Below are 20490 nucleotides of genomic sequence, written 5' to 3' on the forward strand. Positions count from 1 at the left end.
TATGACAGTGTGTGTGTTTGTTAGACTGTATGTTATGTGTTAACAAGTGTGTACTTGTGAGTGTATGAGATTATGTGTGTACTGTCTGAACGGGTTAGGCGGGGAGAGAGAGTTTGTGGTGGGAAGTTTACCAACGTGCTCATTGTATAAAGATTAACGTTAATTATGACATGCACATTGAAAAATGCTGTTAAATTTGCTGTCTGTATCAGTGACCAACACAGTCCGAGATGGGTTGGAGGGCAGTGCGCTCATCTCGCCATGCTTCCAGTGCCCACACAGCATGCCTACTAGTTACTAACCCTAACCTGTGCATCTTTGGATTCTGCGGGGAAACCGAAGCACTGGAGGAAACAAACACAGTCCTATAAGACCATAAGATGTAGGAGCAGAATTAGGCCATTCAGCCCATTGAGTCTGCTCTGCCATTCCATCATGGCTCATCCCAGATCGCACTCAGCCCCATTCTCCTGCCTTCTCGCCATATCCTGTGATGCCCTGACCGATCAGGAAACTATCAATTTCCACATTAAATATACTCACGGACTTGGCCTCCACTGCAGCCTGTGGCAGAGCATTCCACAGATTCACTACTCTCTGGCTAAAAAATTCCCTTTTACCTCTGTTCTAAAAGGTCACCCCTCAATTCTGAGGCTGTGCCCTTTAGTTCTGGCTACTCCCACCATATGAAACATCCTCTCCACATCCACCCTATCTAATCCTTTCAACATTCAGTAGGTTTCAATGAGATCCCCACGCATCCTTCTAAGTTTCAGTGAGTACAGGCCCAAAGCTGCCAAACACTCCTCATCTGTTAACCTCTTCATTCCCAGAATCATCCTCGTGAACCTCCTCTGGACTGTCTCCAATGGCAACACATCCTTTCTAAGATATAGGCCCCAAAACTGTTGACAATACTCCAAGCACAGCCTGACTGGTGTCTTATAAAGGCTCAGCATTATCTCCTAGTTTTTATATTCTATTCCCCTTGAAATAAATGTCAACATTGTATTTTCCTTCTTTACCGCAGATTCAACCTGTAAATTAAACTTTGGAAGTCTTGCACGAGGACTCCAAAGTCCATCTGCACCTCTGATGTTTGAATTTTCCCCCCATTTAGATAATAGTCCACACTACTGTTTCTTTCACCAAAATGCGTTATCGTACATATCCCAACACTGTATTTTCCGGTCGCGCGGAGAACGTAAAAGCTCATTACAGTCGGGGGGGGGGGGTGGGATTGAACCCCGGTCTTACGCTACCACGTGTCATAATTATAAAACCAAGAACTGTCCTTGTGACCGGCAGAAAGACTTTAACAAATCGAGGAAGCTCTGCAGACTGTGAGTACAGTACCGGTTGCCCACTCGGCAGCCAGCTGTCCCAGCTCACAATGAAGTGGTGGAGGGAAGGGATGGAAGGGGGCTGGACTATTGATGTCAAGGCCAAACTGGGCTGGACGCTCCCGAAACTCCGTCCCACCACTGGTGTCTGCATTATTCCAGGAGGTGAGGACGCTATATGTGTTTTCAAATTTTCGGGGAGATTGTTCCTGGCGAGCTTTCTACACCGCCACCGTAGAGAGCATCCTCACATCAGACAGTACTGTCTGGTTTAGTGCCGGGTCCTCTCACTGTATATGAACATTGCAGCCAAAGACAAGGTCAGCAGAAAAGGCCGATGGCTGCAGTCTGCCGTCACTGTAGGGCTCGTGTATATATCCTGGATAAAGAAGCGGGCAGGGGCAGGAAAAGATCACTGCAGATACCACCCACCCCCAAAGCTGTCTTTTCCAAAAACTCCCTTCTGAAGAGGCTATAGAGCTATTAAAATAAAAAACTTCACACCTTCTGAAAAGTTTCTTTTCCCCGGGCAGTTAATCTGATCAACTATTCTCGTTAGACCCACTCCCACCATCTATTACCCCAGTCACTGTAATGCACTGACAACATTAAACCACGTTCTACAGAACTGTTTGCAGTGGAAGTACACGCGGGTATTTATATATTGAGGCATATTTTATTCCAAGTCCCAACTCTTTATTCCTTATAACTGCTGAATATTGTCTTTTTTTTTGTTGATTGTCGAGCCCCGACCAACACACCACAGCAAACTGCTAATCTATGTGGCGAATAAAGTTGATCTTTTATCCTTGACCCTTGATCTTTGATTTGGAGCCGGGAATTGGGATCCATTGCATTGACATACTTGCAAAACGTAATCCCCAAAATGGAGCAAAATTTACACTGGGCCGAAATTTTGCTTACTATTTCAATTTCCCACAATTCTGTAACTACCTTGCGGCGAATTCCAAACAAAACTGCGAATTTGCAGAGTGTTGTTCACAATTACCTGCAAATTATAAGCAAAATCCATGTGGAATATTATGCTTGGCTGTGCGGTAGAATCCACCTGTCTATCCGATCTTTAGCCTGCCAGCCATCAATCTCTCATCATGTATCTATCAATAATGGATTGACCATCATCTATGCGTTGTTAGCAGTTTGGCAAAAGAATAAATCAAGGAAGGTAGTGCACCCGTGGCTGACAAGGGAAATTACGGATAGTATCAATTCCAAAGAAGAAACATATAAATTAGCCAGAAAAAGCGGCTCACCTGGGACTGGGAGAAATTCAGAGTCCAGCAGAGGAGGACAAAAGGCTTAACTAGGAAAGGGAAAAAAGATTATGACAGAAAGCTGGCAGGGAACATAAAAACTGACTGTAAAAGCTTTTATATATATGTGAAAAGAAAAAGACTGGTAAAGACAAATGTAGGTCCCCTGCAGACAGAAACAGGTGAATTGATTATGGGGAACAAGGACATGGCAGACCAATTGAATAACTACTTTGGTTCTGTCTTAACTAAGGAGGACATAAATAATCTTCCGGAAATAGTGGGGGACCGAGGGTCTAGTGAGATGGAGGAACTGAGGGAGATACAGATTAGTAGGGAAGTGGTGTTAGGTAAATTGAAGGGATTGAAGGCAGATAAATCCTCAGGGCCAGATGGTCTGCATCCCAGAGTGCTTAAGGAAGTAGCCCAAGAAATAGTGGATGCATTAGTGATAATTTTTCAAAACCCTTTAGATTCTGGATTAGTTCTTGAGGATCGGAGGGTGGCTAATGTAATCCCACTTTTTAAAAAAGGAGGGAGAGAGAAACGGGGGAATTATAGACCGGTTAGCCTAACGTCGGTGGTGGGGAAACTGCTGGAGTCAGTTATCAAAGATGTGATAACAGCACATTTGGAAAGCGGTGAAATCATCGGACAAAGTCAGCATGGATTTGTGAAAGGAAAATTATGTCTGACGAATCTCATAGAATTTTTTGAGGATGTAACTAGTAGAGTGGATAGGGGAGAACCAGTGGATGTGGTATATTTGGATTTTCAAAAGGCTTTTGACAAGGTCCCACACAGGAGATTAGTGTGCAAACTTAAAGCACACGGTATTGGGGGTATGGTATTGATGTGGATAGAGAATTGGGTGGCAGACAGGAAGCAAAGAGTGGGAATAAACAGGACCTTTTCAGAATGGCAGGCAGTGACTAGTGGGGTACCGCAAGGCTCAGTGCTGGGACCCCAGTTGTTTACAATATATATTAATGACTTAGACGAGGGAATTAAATGCAGCATCTCCAAGTTTGCGGATGACACAAAGCTGGGCGGCAGTGTTAGCTGTGAGGAGGATGCTAAGAGGATGCAGGGTGACTTGGATAGGTTAGGTGAGTGGGCAAATTCATGGCAGATGCAATTTAATGTGGATAAATGTGAGGTTATCCACTTTGGTGGCAAGAACCGGAAAACAGATTATTATCTGAATGGTGGCCGATTAGGAAAAGGGGAGGTGCAACGAGACCTGGGTGTCATTATACACCAGTCATTGAAAGTGGGCATGCAGGTACAGCAGGTGGTGAAAAAGACGAATGGTATGCTGGCATTCATAGCAAGATGATTCGAGTACAGGAGCAGGGAGGTACTACTGCAGTTGTACAAGGCCTTGGTGAGACCACACCTGGAGTATTGTGTGCAGTTTTGGTCCCCTAATCTGAGGAAAGACAGTCTTGCCATAGAGGGGGTACAAAGAAGGTTCACCAGATTGATTCCTGGGATGGCAGGACTTTCATATGAAGAAAGACTGGATCAACTAGGCTTATACTCATTGGAATTTAGAAGATTGAGGGGGGATCTTATTGAAACGTATAAAATCCTAAAGGGATTGGACAGGCTAGATGTAGGAAGATTTTTCCCGATGTTGGAGAAGTCCAGAATGAGGGGTCACAGTTTGAGGGTAAAGGGGAAGCCTTTTAGGACCGAGATGAGGAAAAACTACTTCACAGAGAGAGTGGTGAATCTGTGGAATTCTCTGCCACAGGAAACAGTTGAGGCCAGTTCATTGGCTATATTTAAGAGGGAGTTAGATATGGCCCTTGTGGCTAAAGGGATCGGGGGTATGGAGAGAAGGGTTCTGAGTTGGATGATCAGCCATGATCATACTGAATGGTGGTGCAGGCTCGAAGGGCCGAATGGCCTACTCCTGCACCTATTTTCTATGTTTCTATAATCTACCCATCTACCTTTTGTTCTTGTGTTGGCTTTATGTATCTATCGCTTTTCATTCTTTAATAGAAGTACATTGCTCTCAAGGAACAGATAAGTAGATCAGTGTTTCAGATTTGGCGGTGTTATGTGTCAAATGGAACGTCAGGGCGAGCCCGAGAGGATTTCTCCCAGGTGGGCGTAAAATGATCCAACGGCATTGCAGTATTTGGACGAGAGGGAAATTCTCTCCTTACGCCACCCGCACCCTCACCTATTCAATATTTATCTTTCGAACAAAACCAGTGAAGCGTTTTGCCTTCAGACTAACACAATGCCGTTTGTGGGAGCCTGGAGTGGGCGCATCATATCGACAAATTTCAGGGAATCAGAATGAAAATCAGTTTCAATATCACTGGCATATGTCGTAAAATCTGTTGTTTTGCGGCAGCGGTGCAGTGTAATACATAATACATTGTACATTACAATAAGAAAGATTCTATATTTCTTATTTCTCTCTTTCTCTCTCTCTCTCTCTCTCTCTCTCTCTCACACACACACACACACACACACACACACACACACAACATTAGTGCAGAAAGAGAGCAAAAAAAATAGAGGTATGTTCATGGGTTCATTGTCCAGTCAGAAATCTGTCGGCGGAGGGGAAGAAACTGTCCCTTAAGTTTTGACTATGTGTCTTTAGGCTCCTGTATCTCCTCTCTGATGGCAGTAATGAGAAGAGAGCGTGTCCTGGTTGTTGGAGGTCCTTAATGATGGATGCCGCCTTTTTGAAGCATCGTCTTTTGAATATTTCGCCGATGCTGGCGAGGTTAGTGCCTGTGATGGAGCTGGCTGAATTGACAACCCTCTGCAGCTTCTTCCGCTTCTGTGTAGTGGACCCTCCACACCAGGCGGTGATGCAGCCAGTCAGAACGCTCTTCACCGTACACTCTTCACAATAATAATCCTGATTCCGGTATCCCAGCAGTGCTAAGCATTCTCAAAAGAGGCTATCTAAATGCAAAATTCTTCTTTTTAATTATCTTCCTATTTACGCAATAGGATCCTGGCACACAAGGGATTCTGCTGGTACTAGGAATCCAAGAGTAACGCACACAAATTGCTGGAGGAACTCAGCAAGTCAGGCAGCATCTATGGATGGGAGTAAAGGGTCGACGTTTCGGTTCCGACAGCCCCTCGACAAGACCCCTGATACTGAGCGATGAGATTATAGTAAAAATCAGAACGTTGGGCAGAGTGCTTACTGTGGAAGCGGCGCCTCTGACTTCGTGACATTGACACCAAATCCATTCCAACTAGTCAAGTGACCACAACACTACGACGGAAAAGTTTTTCCCAATATTGTGACTCCGCCCTTAATATTTCACGTCTTCTAAGCCAGCCATAACAAATCTGATTCTGATATTTTAAATATTCTTGATTTTAAAAAGTCCCCGTTGACCTGTACGAATAAGCAGTGGGCGGAAGATCGGACTGCTGTGTCGACTGTGAGTTCTTTGTCGAAGTGTATTTAACTTGGAGATGTATTTTCTAAAAATATCATGTGCTTTACAAAGTATGCTGATAAGGAAAATGATAATTTTTTGTGAGGTTATGTAAACGGTTTGCACTTCCGTAACTCGATCAAGTTGTGCGTTTAGACGTGAAGCTCCTTCTGTGACGTGTTAAGGTGATAGCCAATCCACGCACAGCAAGCTCCCACGGACAGCAAATGTGGTAATGACCTGCTTTACTGATCGTGGTTAAGGGATTAATTTTACCCGAGATTTCGTGTTCGAAGGGTGTCAAGATCGCTTGAAGAGGCAGATCCGTAGTATCCGCTCCCACCCGGTTCCAGCCTTCGGGACTCTCGACTGGGACAGAATTCCACGCCTTTTGATTGAAAGGTGAGAGTATTACTGCTGAATTTTTATTTAACATTTAAAAGTGTATAGTAATGTGCGTTTATAAACTGAAATCCTATATAAAGAAAAGATATGTCGAACATTTCTAGCAAAGCCCATTGAATGTTGTTATAGATTGGGGAATATCGCCATCTGGTGGCAATATTGGGAGTTCACATTGATCCTAACGGGAGGAGTTGCTGTAAGTTTAAAAGTTCTAGCTAAGTTCTTTTTTTCACTTTTAACTTTTTGACACTAACTAGAGCAAATGCAAATTCAAATTATATTTTTGCATGCTATATATACAGAACTCAAACATAAAGACCACATGAACTAAAGTTTTATATTATCAATTGCAGTTAGGTTTTAAAGCTCCTGTTTTCGATCTTGTCATTGAGAGGGTTCGTAGGGAATCAGTCCCCCACCGCCATTTTCGTGAATTTACCCTCTTGTGGCTCATGTTAAAGATCATGTCAAAACGCCAAGCTTTCTTTTAAGGAAAGTTGAGCACAACATTTACGAATACTAGGTTCATCATGACAGTATTTGAAACCAGTACAGTTGTCTGTTGGGATCTCATCCTAGAGAAGACATTTTCGACAGAATTAGGATGAAGTTTTGAGGGTGAATGGATGCTGCAAACGTTGTTGTCTATTCGGGATGTAGCAGGACATTAAGAAAGACGAAAAGATTAAAAAGATACGAGGCTGATACAGTGGAAATTATGGTCTTAGTTTACAATTGAGAATAAAAGAACTGAACGCTAAATTTTAAAAGTAATCTACTTACCCAATGTTTCTCCAACCCCTTCCCCAATTCAGCTTTTAAAAAACGTCCATTGCTAATTTTAAGTGTTCGAACACAACGCGGGGTAAAGAACACAGATTCTTTTCCATGGATGCTGCCTGGCCTGCTGAGTTCCTCCAACATTTTGCGTGGAACAAGGATTCAACTGCGGGTGGAAATAAAGGATACAGATGAAACGAAAGAGCAAACGAGCCGAGAGATACAAATAAAGAAATGAAAGGGGGGAACGAGTGAGAGAGAGCGAGAGAGAGAAAAAAATGAGAGAGAAAAGAAAGGAGAGAGAGAAGAAAAGAGAGAGAGAAGAAAGAAGAGGGAGAAGATAGAAGCGAGAAAAAAGAAGAGAGCTAGAGAGAGAGAGAGAGTCGCGAGGTACACGGGGGAACAGAAAGAAACGTTGAGGCGGTCAGATACATGGCGAGCGTGTCGTGTCACAGTGATGAATCGGGTACCTAGATAAAAAAGGACAGACAGCTGTATACATACGGGAGATACTGGCGCAGGGAGGGAGGCACTGGTGGGGATAGAGGCCGGTCCGCAAAGAGAAGGGTCTATTAGACACAGGCAGAGCGGGACAGATTGAGCAAACGACAGAGAAGAATAAACCGAGAGAGAGGGGGGGGGGGAGAGAGAGAGAGGCGACTAGTAAAAAGTAGGTTCCAACATCCAGAGCGTGTTTGGGTGCGAAAAAGCAATGGTCGCCCGGCGGCGTGATTATAGCCTCGCAAAGCAGTCGCATCCCCGAGTATTGGAAGAACGCCCGAACCCGATGTGACAAAGAGGAACAGAGGCTGGCGCTGCTTGGCGGAGATGATCGCCTGAACATTGGACATGGCTGGCGCTGCAGTCTGTCCGAAAGCGGGCACCGTTCAGCGCTCTGTATCACACTGAATGGGGCGATGTCAAATCACACCGGGAGTACACGCTCACTTCGATTCACAATGAAGCGGTTTGGGGGGTTGGGGGGGGGGTGAACGTTTTGAAAAATATGCTGACTTTCCTGCCGCGCGTTATCTTTAAAATTCTGTCGGTTGGGAAACCCGTATCGGATGTACTCCACAGATGTTTTATTGTGCGTGGCTGTGTTTGTGGGGATGGACATTATCGCCATAGCAACTGGTATTTTCCAACGTTCTCTTAAAGCGCGGCAGAGCATTTCCACATACAAATACTAACATCATAGAACATCCCATGTCCCCCACCCTAGAAACCTTTGTAAGTAGGCTGTGAAATTTGGAATTCAGTTTAATAACGGGTGATTAAAAACGGTTTGATGCCTCAGAGCGAGGAGAGTGAAAGCCGGTGCGAGGTACTGTAGAGTGGTGTAACGGCGGTGCTTGAACCTCCAGGCGTGTTGAAAATGTCCTCTGATCTTTTAAAGTAAAAGCGAAATGGAAGAGGAACCGAGGGAGGGGCTACGTTGCTCTAAAATGTAATCGGTGATATAAACCGAGGAACCGAATTCACAGAGCGACGCGGTTTTGGCGTGAGAGATTCACATTCCCAGCTCTCTGTAAGACCACAGGACCTAGGACCACAATTAAGCCATTCGGCCCATCGAGTCCGCTCCGCCATTCCATCATGTCTGAACTACTATCCCCCTCAACTCCCTTCTCAGCCTTCTCCCCGTAACCTTTGACACCCTTACTAATGAAAAACTTATCAACCTCCGCTTTAACCACATTCAATAACTTCGCCTCCGCAGCGGTCTGTGGCAATGAATTCCACATATTCGCTACTCTCTGGCTAATGAAATTCATCCTTGTCGCTGTTCTAAAGGGGCGTCCCTCTATTCTGCGGCTGTGCCCTCAGATCCTAGACATCCCCAGACTATCATTTCCAGTGCTCTCAAATCACATACATCTATTCTAACACCCCGTACACATATGGTCACCCAAAATGCACACAGAAACATAGATAAACATATAAGATTATTAAGGGATTGGACACGATGGAGGCAGGAAGCATGTTCCCGCTGATGAGTGAGTCCAGAACCAGAGGCCACAGTTTAAGAATAAGGAGTTGGCTATTTAGAACGGAGTTGAGGAAAAACTTTTTCACCCAGAGAGCGGTGGATATGTGGAATGCTCTGCCCCAGAAGGCAGTGGAGGAAAAGTCTCTGGATGCTTTCAAGAAAGAGGTAGATAGAGCTCTTAAAGATAGCGGAATCAAAGGTTATGGGGATAAGGCAGGAACTGGATACTGATTGTGGATGATCAGCCATGATCACAGTGAATGGTGGTGCTGGGTCGAAGGGCCGAATGGCCTACTCCTGCCCCTATTGTGTAAACACATGAACATGTAACATGGGAATGCCCAGATACACAGTCACATTGATTAATGTATTTAAAAAAAACAAATGCACACAAATATACGCATGAATATATATTATATATCAATATATATTGATTTTGGATGGTGGATGGAGATACGTCTCTATCAAAGGAGGTGTAAGGCGCTCCTTCCCCCTGCTAGCCTGCAGGTGACCCATGGGCAAGGCTTTGCACCTGCTTCACCCTCCCCCCAAGCCATGGGAGCGGGTAGTGGATGGTCGGATGAGCAGCTGGTGTATATCGCACGTCCTGGTTATGTGACCACTGACGCCAGGCAGACAATCTCCGAAGTGTATTGATAATGGCTGGGATCATCCGTCTTGTAAAGACACTGCCCAGAAGAAGGCAATGGCAAACCACTTACGTAGAAGAACTTGCCCACGATATACGACACGGCACATGATGATGATGGCATATAGATTATATAATATCCAGCAAACCTACACAGAGATGCAGCCAGAAAGGGGTCAGTGGTGGGCCCGTTTATTTTTTTCACGTTAAACGTCAGTGATTTGGATAACGGAATTGATGGCTTAACGGACAAGTTTGCGGACGATACAAAGATAGGTGGAGGGGCAGATAGTGTTGAGGAAGCAGGGAGTCTGCCAAAAGACTTAGAATGTTTAGCAAAGAAATGGCTGCTGGAATACAGTGTAGGGAAGTATATAATAATGCTTTTCGGTAGAAGGAATGGAGGCGTAGACTAATTTGTAAACGGGCAACAAATTCAGAAATCAGAGGTGCAAATGGACTTGTGAGCGTTCGTGCATTATTCCCTAAAGTTAACTTGCAGGTCGAGACAGTTGCAAGGATGCCAAATGCAGTGTTAACATTTATGTCTCGAGAACTAGAGTATAAAAGCAAGGTTGTAATGCTGAGGCTTTATAAGACCTTGGTCAGAACGCACGTGGAGTGCAGTGAGGAGTTTTGAGTCCCTTATCTAAGAAAGGATGTGCTGGCATTGGAGAGAGTTCAGAGGAGATTCGCGAAAGTGATCCCGGTAATGAAACGGTTAACGTATGAGGAGCGTTTGATGGCTCTGAGCCCGCACTCGAGCGAGTTTAAAAGAATGAGGGGGATCTAACTGAAACCAATCGAAAATTGTAAGATTTATACAGAGTGGACGTGGAGAACCTGCTTCCAATAGTGGGGAAGTCTAGGACCAGAGAGCACAGCCTCGAAATGCAAGGACGTCCCTTTTAGAACAAAGATGAGAGGGAATTTCTTTCTCCAAAGGGCACCGAATCTGTGGACTTCATCGCCACTGACGGCTGTGGAAGGCAAGTCACTTGAATATGTTTAAAGTGGAGACTGATAGGGTCTTGATCAGTTAAGGGTGTCGAAGGTTAGGGTTGAGAGGGATAATAAATCAGCCAAGATGGAATGGCGGAGCAGACTGGATGGGCCGAGCAGCCTAATTCTGCTCCTATCTTTTATGGTCTTTTAGTGTTATGAAAATGCTATATGTACAACGCAGGTGTAAGGTATATCCGATATTGTTACCGTATATGCTAATAAATATTTTGTCCTGATGAAGGGGTTTCGGCCCGAAACGTCAACTCTTTATTCCAGCCCATCGATGCTGACTGACCTGCTGAGCTCCTCCAGCATTTTGCGCTTGTCACTCTGGGTTCCCAACATCTGTCGCGCCCGCATGTAAGTATATCCTCCATCCCTCTTCCACTGCGGAATTGTACGGTTGCTAGTCTAGCTTTTCTTTTACCTCCTAATAAAATCCGCCAGTTAACAGGTGCTGGCCGCTGCTTTGCAAGCGAACAACGAGCTTTCAGCAAACGTGCAGCATGTGAGTACATATCCTTGCCTGTGTCGTTGCATTAGTGACGCTGCGTTCTGTGCCCGTGCGTGTCTGCGCATCAATGGGGCAGACCGAGAAAGGGCGCGCTGGCTTTGTTCAAACACCACAGCCCACCTCTTCGACGTGGTGTCCTATTCACAGTCCAAATGAAGAGAGGTGTTGGTGTCAGGGCATCTTTGGTTCGTGCCTCTCTTTTTTTGAGGGGAAGGGTCTGAGAGGTGAAGGGAGAAAATGAATGGGGTAATATATGTTATTCAGATCCGATCTGGCCACGCACACAACATGTAGTTCAAGAGGCCCAGAGGCCTGCGGTTGGAGGGCTACTTTGTGTGTGTGTGTGTGTACGTACCATAAGGTGATATGATGGTATAGGGGAAGAATTGAGCTATTTGGCCCAACGAGTCTGCTCCGCCATTTCATTTTGACTGATCCGGTTCCGTCTCAGCCCCAGTCTCCTGCCTTCTCCTAGTAACCCATCGTGTCCTCACTAATCAAGAATCTGTCAGCCTCTGCCTTAAATATACCCAACCCCTTGGCCTCCACGCCGCCTGTGGCAATGAATTCCACAGATTTACCACTCTCTGGCTAAAGAAATTCCTCTTCATCGTTCTAAATGGACGTCATAGAAACCATAGAAAAACTACAGCACAGAAACAGGCCTTTTGGCCCTTCTTGGCTGTGTCCTCCGGTCTTAGACTCCACCACCTTGGGAAACATCCTCTCCAAAACTACGCTTTGGAGTCTTTCAATATTCGGTAAGTTTAAATGAGCCCACCCTCCTCCATTCTTCTGAATTCCAGTGAATACAGCGATCAAACATTCCTCGAGTGATAAGCTTTTCAATCCAGGAATCATTTTTAAAAAAAATCTCTTTTGATGCCTCTCCAATGTCAGCACATCCTTTCTTAGAAAAGCGGCCCAAAACTGCTCACAATACTCCATTGCCTTATCAAGCCTTATAAAGTGTGTAAACACGAGGAATTCTGCCGATGCTGGAAATTCAAGCAACACACATCAAAGTTGCTGGTGAACGCAGCAGGCCAGGCAGCATCTCTAGGAAGAGGTGCAGTCGACGTTTCAGGCCGAGACCCTTCGTCAGGACTAACTGAAGGAAGAGTGAGTAAGAGATTTGAAAGTGGGAGGGGGAGGGGGAGATCCAAAATGATAGGAGAAGACAGGAGGGGGAGGGATGGATCCAAGAGCTGGACAGATGATTGGCAAAGGGGATATGAGAGGATCATGGGACAGGAGGTCCGGGAAGAAAGACGGGGGGGGGGGTGAACCAGAGGATGGGCAAGGGGTATAGTCAAAGGGACAGAGGGAGAAAAAGGAGAGAGAGAGAGAAAGAATGTGTGTATATAAATAAATAACGGATGGGGTACGAGGGGGAGGTGGGGCATTAGCGGAAGTTAGAGAAGTCAATGTTCGTGCCATCAGGTTGGAGGCCACACATAAAGTGTGTGTGGGGGGGGCGGGGTGGAGGGAGGAATGACGAGGCTTTTTTTGCTGTTGTCTTGTTGCTTGTTGCATCCTGTTTTATGTTCTGCTGAACATTGTGTGTATACTATCTTGGCACCGGAATATGTGACAACACTTGCGGGCTGCCCCCAGCGCATCTTTAGGTTGTGTTGGTTGTTATCGTAAACAAGGCATTTTATTGTATGTTTGATGTACCTATGATAAATAAATGAATCTGAATCTGACACGCTGGTACCTGTTTTCATTCGTTCAGTGTGCATTTAAGTTATGCTATTGTGCGTTAAGTATCCGACGCTGTGTTTGCAATGAATACACAATTCGACTGGTAGATGGTTGAGTCATTAGTGAATATTGATTTTAAATCCAGCTCAAAGCTACTGCACTACTGGGCAGCAATGATCACTGCACTCCCGTACATCTCTGAGAAATGAGCACGTCAATGTTGTCGAGAGAGTCCACCGGATTTGTCCCTCTAGATCAGGGTTCCACAACGTGGTGTTCACGGACCCCTCTGTTAATGCTAGGGGTCCGTGGCATAAAATAAAAAGGTTAGGAACCCTCGCTCCAGATAGAATCTTCAAAGTGCAATGAAAGTGTCTTCTCCTGTGCCAACCATTTAGCCCCAATTTCACATGGCGAATCCAGGATTTCAAATCAGGACTTCCAATCCGAGTTCCGCCCCATCCAGGACAGACAGAGGGGGGAAAAGATGGAATGATGCTCTGAAAGACTCGTTGAAAGAAAGTTTTAATGAAAACACTCCTCCTCCCCTTCTCTTTCTTTTTTTCATTCCTCGCTCTAGCTTCTCCCTTACCCCTTCTCTTCTCCTCGCCTGCCTACCACCTCCCCCCTCCCGTGGACCTCCTCCTCCTCTTTCTTCCACGGTCGACTGTCCTCTCCTATCAGATTCTTTCTTCTTCAGCCCTTTACCTATCATCTCCCGCCTCTCACTTCATCCACCCTATCTGCCCCTTCTCATGACTTCGGCGATCACCTTCTAGTCTGTACTCCCCCACCGCCACCTGGCTCCTTCCCCTTTCCTTCCCAGTCTTGATGAAGGGTCTCGGCCCGAAAACGCGACTGTTCTTTCCCCTCCATGGGTACTGCCTGGCTGCCGAGTTCCTCCAGCATTTTGTCTGGATTTCAGGCATCTGCAGAATCTCTTGTGTTTCTGTTTTAATTGAATCCCGAGCACAGGGGCGCTTAAAAAATGTTAGATCACAATACACCGCAGAAGCTGGAATCTGGGGCAACAAACGATCTGCTTGGAGGAGCTCGGCGGATCAAGCAGCAGCTGGGTGGGGCGGGGTGGAAATCCTATTGCTGGGATGTCAACAGTTCCTTCCCCCTCCCCCTTCCATACTGCACGGCTCGCTGAGTTCCACCAGCAGATCGCCAGTCGCTCCGAAGTTGAGGGGGAGGGGGTTCTATTCACCCCGTTGAGTCTTATCCGCGCCGAGTCCCTTCATCAGGGATCCCAGCCTAAACGTGCGCCAACTCCCAAGCATTCTCCCACCACCTCCTTTCCTGTCGTAAACTGTCCACAACAGACTCCTCGGGATCCACACATTATCCCCATCCCAAAGGAGGTCGCTCTTTGACAGGCGAGTTCGAGAATGCGATTTGTCGAGGAGTTCTGCGGGCAAACGAAGAAGTGGGTGTTATTATTCAATATTACTGTCGCCTCTGCTGCACAAAAAAAAAGCCAGCAAGTTCTCCAGCACTCACATACATTTTGCCCTGACAAATAAAGGTCGGAGTGTTTAGATAGGATATATACTCTGTGACCTTAATGAACACAGTGTACGTATACACCCTGAACTCCCCAACCCAACAAGGGGTCGGCTTAAAGGGCGTTTCCAAAAGACGACTGGTCACTGTTTTTCCTAGGGTGGTTAGTGAGTGGTAATAAATTCAAGGCGGCTGTAGGAAAAGGTTAAATACATTACTGAGCACCTATATGAAAATTTATGTCCTGATTACTGCTATTAGAAGTAATTCTGCGTCGTGACACAGTGAGTAGATAGCGAGGTTAACAGTTCTGGCGGTTCGTGTTCCGTCCTGACCCGTTCTGATGACGTTTGAACATTCGCTCCAGTTTCCCTAGTCTCCTTCAACACATCAAATACAAGCTGGATGCTAGGTGACTGTAAGTTACCCCGAGCGCGGGTGGGTGGCAGGAATGGGGGGGGGGGCGTGGTTATTGACGGGAATGTGTGAGAGAATAAGTTATTCTGGTCAGCAGAGTAGTCAAAGGCAACATAAACCGGATGGGCCAAAGGTCCGCCTCGTGTGAGGAATGTTGGAAGTAGAATGATCTAGCACCCAGAAGCCGGTTTGTAGGTAAACAAGCGGACAACAAAGCTTTCGTATTATTTTGCTGACCAGAGTTTTATTCACGTGTAAGTTATTCTCTCTCATATTCCCATCAATAACCTCCCCCCCCCCCCCACCACCACCTTCTCCTGCCACCCACCCACACTAGGGGTAACTTACAGTCACCTAGCTTTCTGCTTTGATTGTCCCAACTTGATTGATTTCATTTCCATGGAAAATGAATCTGCTTCCCTTCAGCATTCTAATGTTAGTGATATAAAACAGACACACCTCTTGCCATTTGTGAAGCGTGGCTTGATTAAATTACTGTCCGCTCTGATAATACTTCCAGCTCGTCTCTGTGATTCGATTATTTTCCACGTACTAATTAACAACAGTGTACATTTCCAGCCGGAACAGTCAACAGTGTTTATTTCTGAGGGGACATCCCTCTCCTCTTCGTCAGACAGCGGATGATTCTCATTGTTAGCTGGACACTGTAAACACTGTCTATGTTGCTTTAAGTCATTTCGCGGACATACAGACAGACAGTCAGACAAACAGACAGGCAGACAGACGGACACACACACACACACACACACACACACACACACACAGAGTCCATCATGTCTGGGCCGGTTTTCGGATGCAAATGCTTCTCAGTATCCTTCCCCTGTACAGATCCGTATCCGATTTGTAAGTTTCCATTGAATCTCTCTCCGCCCTTTCAAACCGGGAATTTCAATCAATAACAACAATACGGTGTAAAGATGAAATAACCGCCAGCTCTCCAGTTGTCCTAACAATTGTCCGATATCTCTGGACTTTGGTTACCGACCCACTGTCACTGAAAACAAAAGTTCTCTGTTTACCACAAGTTTGTGTAGCTCCAGATCAGATCCTCATCGCTCCTCTCCATAATCATTATATCAATACGTATTCATATAATTAACTTGCAAAGCCTGATCTCAGGTCATGTTACCTTGGACACAGGGCCATTTGAGATATTCGCCACGTTTTACTGGAGAATACACTACGTTTGAATTTCATTCGATCATTTAACTTTCTGCCTTAACCAGGTGCTACCTTGATAATCGTCTGTCGGAGGTCCAGCGACCTGGCACACAGCCGCCACCGCGGGCTGATATTGAAAACTCAGGGAAAGGCTTAGAGATGGCCTTTGGATACTCGAAGGATGATAAATTGCGTTGGTAAGATGAGTGATCTGTTGAATTGGGGAAGGGGGAGATGTGGTTATTCAGTTTGCATGAATTCAGGTATATCTTGAAAAGTAATCACGCAAATACTAAACTTAGACAATAGCAACTTGATATAATCTTGTTCATACTTAACAATATTTACTGCACGGGATGTAATTCATTTTATTCATATGTAGTCGGTTACTGTATTTTGTTAGTCTTTGTAAAGTAATGGAAATGTCATTCCTGGCATCTTCCTCTCCCTTAGTATTCATTTCGCCTTCTGGTTTATTTTGTAACAAAAATGATAGAAAAAAGGTTGCATTACAGAAGGACAGATGATCTGATACCAATCGGAGCCTCTCATCGCATTGCAAACACTCACCATCTCTTGGTTAAAGTAGACCGCGGGCATCGCCACTCTGTCGCCACTCTTATTTACCTGGATTCAATGCGAGGATCTTATCCTGTTAATGTAGGTGTGCCTCACCGGTAGTGGAGCAGCCGGGAAAGTGGGCCCGTCTTCTGGACGGTCTCCACTTAAAAGACCTTCCTATTGTTTCCAACCAATTATCTTCCCATTAGAGCCGCTCGCCCACAATGACACGTTCGTCTTATCTCTGAGGGATGATCGGTGGATGTGTCTGTCCCCTGTAAGCAAGCCGTGGCTAAACACATTGACAGGTCCAAATGGGAATAATGTATGACCACCTTTTAAATGGGATCTCAAAGCCGCTGTAACCCACACTGTCACATCCATTTCCAACACCTATGCGAGTTGCCGAATTTTCACTATCAGTCGGTGTCCGTTTGATGAATATGAGGATCAAATTTCTCGTCGTTATGTGTAGAGTCCTCTTTAGGCGCTGCTAAAACCATTCCCCTCTTTCGGTCAATTCCATTGGGATGCTGAAACTTTATCAATGGAAACTAACAAGGTATTAACTTCATTGTTCTGCAAAGCGCGCAGGAGTTTCTTACCGCAGAACACGAAGAAGCGACATGAGTTGGTGGAACAAACAACCGGATCGGGATTACATTATTCTCGTTTGTTAGGAGACGCTGCACTGGAAAGCGCCAGATTACGTTTCCCAAACAACAACTTTAGATTTCTTTGTAATTAATTGATTATTAGAACTACAGGTGGCAAAGAGATTTGTGAATTGCGTCTTGTTCTCTTTTACACAGCATTTAAGATGAATCGGAGAGCACGCGGGGTTAGAAAATGTGGGAACCAGGATTACAATTGGATCCAGGAATACATGGTAAGCGAGGAATCTCGGGGATGACAGAGGGACTGGAACATCATATTACCGCTGACACGGCTTTAAATCACAACCCAGCAGCTTGTAAATCTAAATTTAGTTAAGTAACTTTCGAACGACAATTAAAGCTAATCCTACCTTATCTTCTTATATCATGTTAAATTTGTAATAATATTGGGGCAATAAACCCCAAAATATTACTTACTTTATTAAATATTATTTTTTTAATTGCTGAGTTTGTCTTCTTATGCACATTGGTTGTTCGGCTTTGTGTGTAGTTTTTCACTGATTATTGTGTTTCGCTGTACCTACTGTGAATGCCCGCAAGGAATGCATCTCAGAGTAGAATATGGTGACATGTCCGCACTTCGATAATACAATTACTTTGAACCACGGATTGCTTTAAAGAAGAAATTCAATTTAGTTCGCCTTGGCTCATGGAAGAAATTTAGCAATGCTATGCCGCCAAAGCTCAGAGCCTCAGAACTGTCTAGTATCCACTGAAATCACCTTGTAGGTTTCTTACCTCAAGGGCAAATAGGATAATTGGCATGACCTACACGCCAGAATTAAAACTGATGAATTAAAACTTCTGATCAATACAACAATGTCACATTTGCTTCCAAAATAAAGCAGCAAGATATTTGTTGGGAGTACAACCGATTTCTTTCCAATATCTGGAACACTTTCTTCTGCGAAGATGTCAAACCCGAATAATTTCCAATCCCACGTGCTCTCCCATATCACTAATGCTTCTAAAAGGGGAGAAAAGCAGTTCACGAATCTGTTCGCCATCTGCAGTGCTCCGCCGGACTCAAAAACAGTTACTTTCCCCAAGCAGTAAGGCCGATCAACACCTCCACCCAGTAACCCACCCCTCCACATCCTTATCTTCACAACTACTTTATAATTTCCTATCAGCCACTTTATGAACTCACACTTCTGTGCCTAGAGTCACTTTATCAGTCTATGTATATAAGCTATTTTATGTACTTATATTTCTTGTGATTTTATTACTGCATCCGATCCGAAGTAACAATTATTTCGTCCTCCTTTACACTTGGGTATTAAGGATTAAACAACGTTAAACAAAGCAATTTTAATAATTGATTCATTACAGAAGAATCCAGAGTTGCTGTTTGGGAAACGTAATCTGACATTTTGCAGAACCGCGTCTCCCAACAAGCAAGGATAATGTAGCGCTTTTAATTGATCCGAGTTGTGAAATGTAGCGAAGTGAGGTCAATCCAATTAATCCATTTCCAGTACTAAATTACATTCGGCCTCATTGAAACTTAACTGTGATACAGGGGTTTAACCCTTAGGTTCAACGAGAGGGAGAGAGAGAGAGAGAGAGAGAGAGAGAGAGAGAGGAATTAATGTTCCTGTGTCGATATACAGAGTTCAGCCTGTATTTTCACTGTATTTCTATATGAGTATTAAGTAGATTTCCATTTTCCTGTAATTTCCGTGCTTATCAGTGAACAAATTAGAGATTCCCATCACTACGTGTAAAATAAGTACAATGTGCACACGTGCACTGTACTAGACTATGTAGAGTTGTGTGTAAGGATGCAATCTCGGACACGTTAGCACACTCCAATAATTTATATTCACGAATAGGCCAAGTTTCGTGTACTACTGAAAAATGAAGAATTAAATCTTCAGCTTTTCTTCCAAAAATAAATCTTATTTGATTAGCAAACTATTTTCAACATGCAAGAGAATTCGCCGAGATTATGTTTCTAAAATAATATTACAAGTATAGGCTTACATTTAAAATAACATTCATGTTTTCGCTAAGGGGAAGGGTTCATGCGAGCCACTCTGCTGCACAGGGAAGTCTCTGCTAACTGTGATTTAAGAGCTATGACTGTGAGGTATTACATGGAGTTCGGGGGCGGGGGACGTGACATTTCCGGCTTTCTCTCCAACGCGTTCTGTTTTATTTTTGCACGCCATGTTGCTTTTTCCTTGCGCCTTCTGAGAGTTCTATTCCTTCGGAGAGTTTGGATTCATTAAAACACGGATATACATTTTAAACAGCAAAACATAAACAGCCCCTTAACGTTCTGAAGCAGATTCTGTGCTTTCAATCTATCAGATTTATGAAAATCATTTCCTCTAATACCTGCTATTTTGTTATCTTTTTTACCCTCTCGTTGCCTGGAAAAGTTGTGTCGTTCTCTGCCTCCCTTTCCCATTCTTGTGTCTCGCAATGTTACAACAAGAAGAGGAGGGGACTCGAAACTTAAAAAAAATATCCTGGCAGACTTGCAACAATAATAATCCTGCCCTGGCCAGCTCGCCTCCCGCTGAATCCTCGGGCTTCAGACGGCGAGCTGCTGCGGGAACTCCCTCTCTCCCTAATCAGGCGCCTTTCACCGAGGACACGCATACAAAAGTTAAGATGGAGGGAAGGGTTGGGACAAAAAAAGCAAACAGATTTTGGGCATCGTTCTATTAATCAGCCTATTAAATGAGGCATATTTACCAACGTCAATCTCGGCGCTTTAGGGTTTTGTTTCGGGGCGAACTCTCCGTCCCTCCGACACACAACTTTTGTTCTGGAAACTAGTAAAAGCCATTGTACGTACCTTGCTCCCTAACTCGGACATTCTTTCAGTGTATTTAGGGCTCCTAATCACACCTCTCAAAGGGCTTTTCTCTCCTCCCTATATAATAACTTTCTCTTTTCACGGCGCTTGGCACATGAACAATTCGTGCCGAGTGTGGCAGGAGATGTCCCTTCCTTCCCTCTGTGCGACGCAATTTAGCAAAGACCATGGCCATACAAAAGCGGCTAGCTGGGCGGTTTTGCACAGCATTTG

General features: G+C 44.8%; 2 long non-coding RNA genes across 3 annotated transcripts; one reads left to right on the forward strand and one right to left on the reverse strand.

Moving 5' to 3' along the window:
- The first annotated feature begins 5926 nt into the window (after nucleotides 1-5926).
- Nucleotides 5927-17803, forward strand: LOC134358805 (uncharacterized). Of its 2 annotated transcripts, XR_010020953.1 has the most exons (4): nucleotides 5927-6051; nucleotides 6345-6450; nucleotides 16275-16406; nucleotides 17583-17803. It is a non-coding gene; the product is annotated as an uncharacterized LOC134358805 (long non-coding RNA). The 2 variants fall into 2 exon arrangements; XR_010020952.1 differs by lacking the exon at nucleotides 5927-6051 and having other exon boundaries at nucleotides 6318-6450.
- Nucleotides 6319-11280, reverse strand: LOC134358807 (uncharacterized). The gene is made up of 3 exons (XR_010020954.1): nucleotides 11176-11280; nucleotides 7237-7399; nucleotides 6319-6436 (listed from the first exon to the last, which is right to left on the reverse strand). It is a non-coding gene; the product is annotated as an uncharacterized LOC134358807 (long non-coding RNA).
- Nucleotides 17804-20490: the final 2687 nt, after the last annotated feature.

Source organism: Mobula hypostoma, chromosome 19, assembly GCF_963921235.1.
Source record: "Mobula hypostoma chromosome 19, sMobHyp1.1, whole genome shotgun sequence".
In the NCBI taxonomy this organism is placed as follows: domain Eukaryota; kingdom Metazoa; phylum Chordata; class Chondrichthyes; order Myliobatiformes; family Myliobatidae; genus Mobula; species Mobula hypostoma.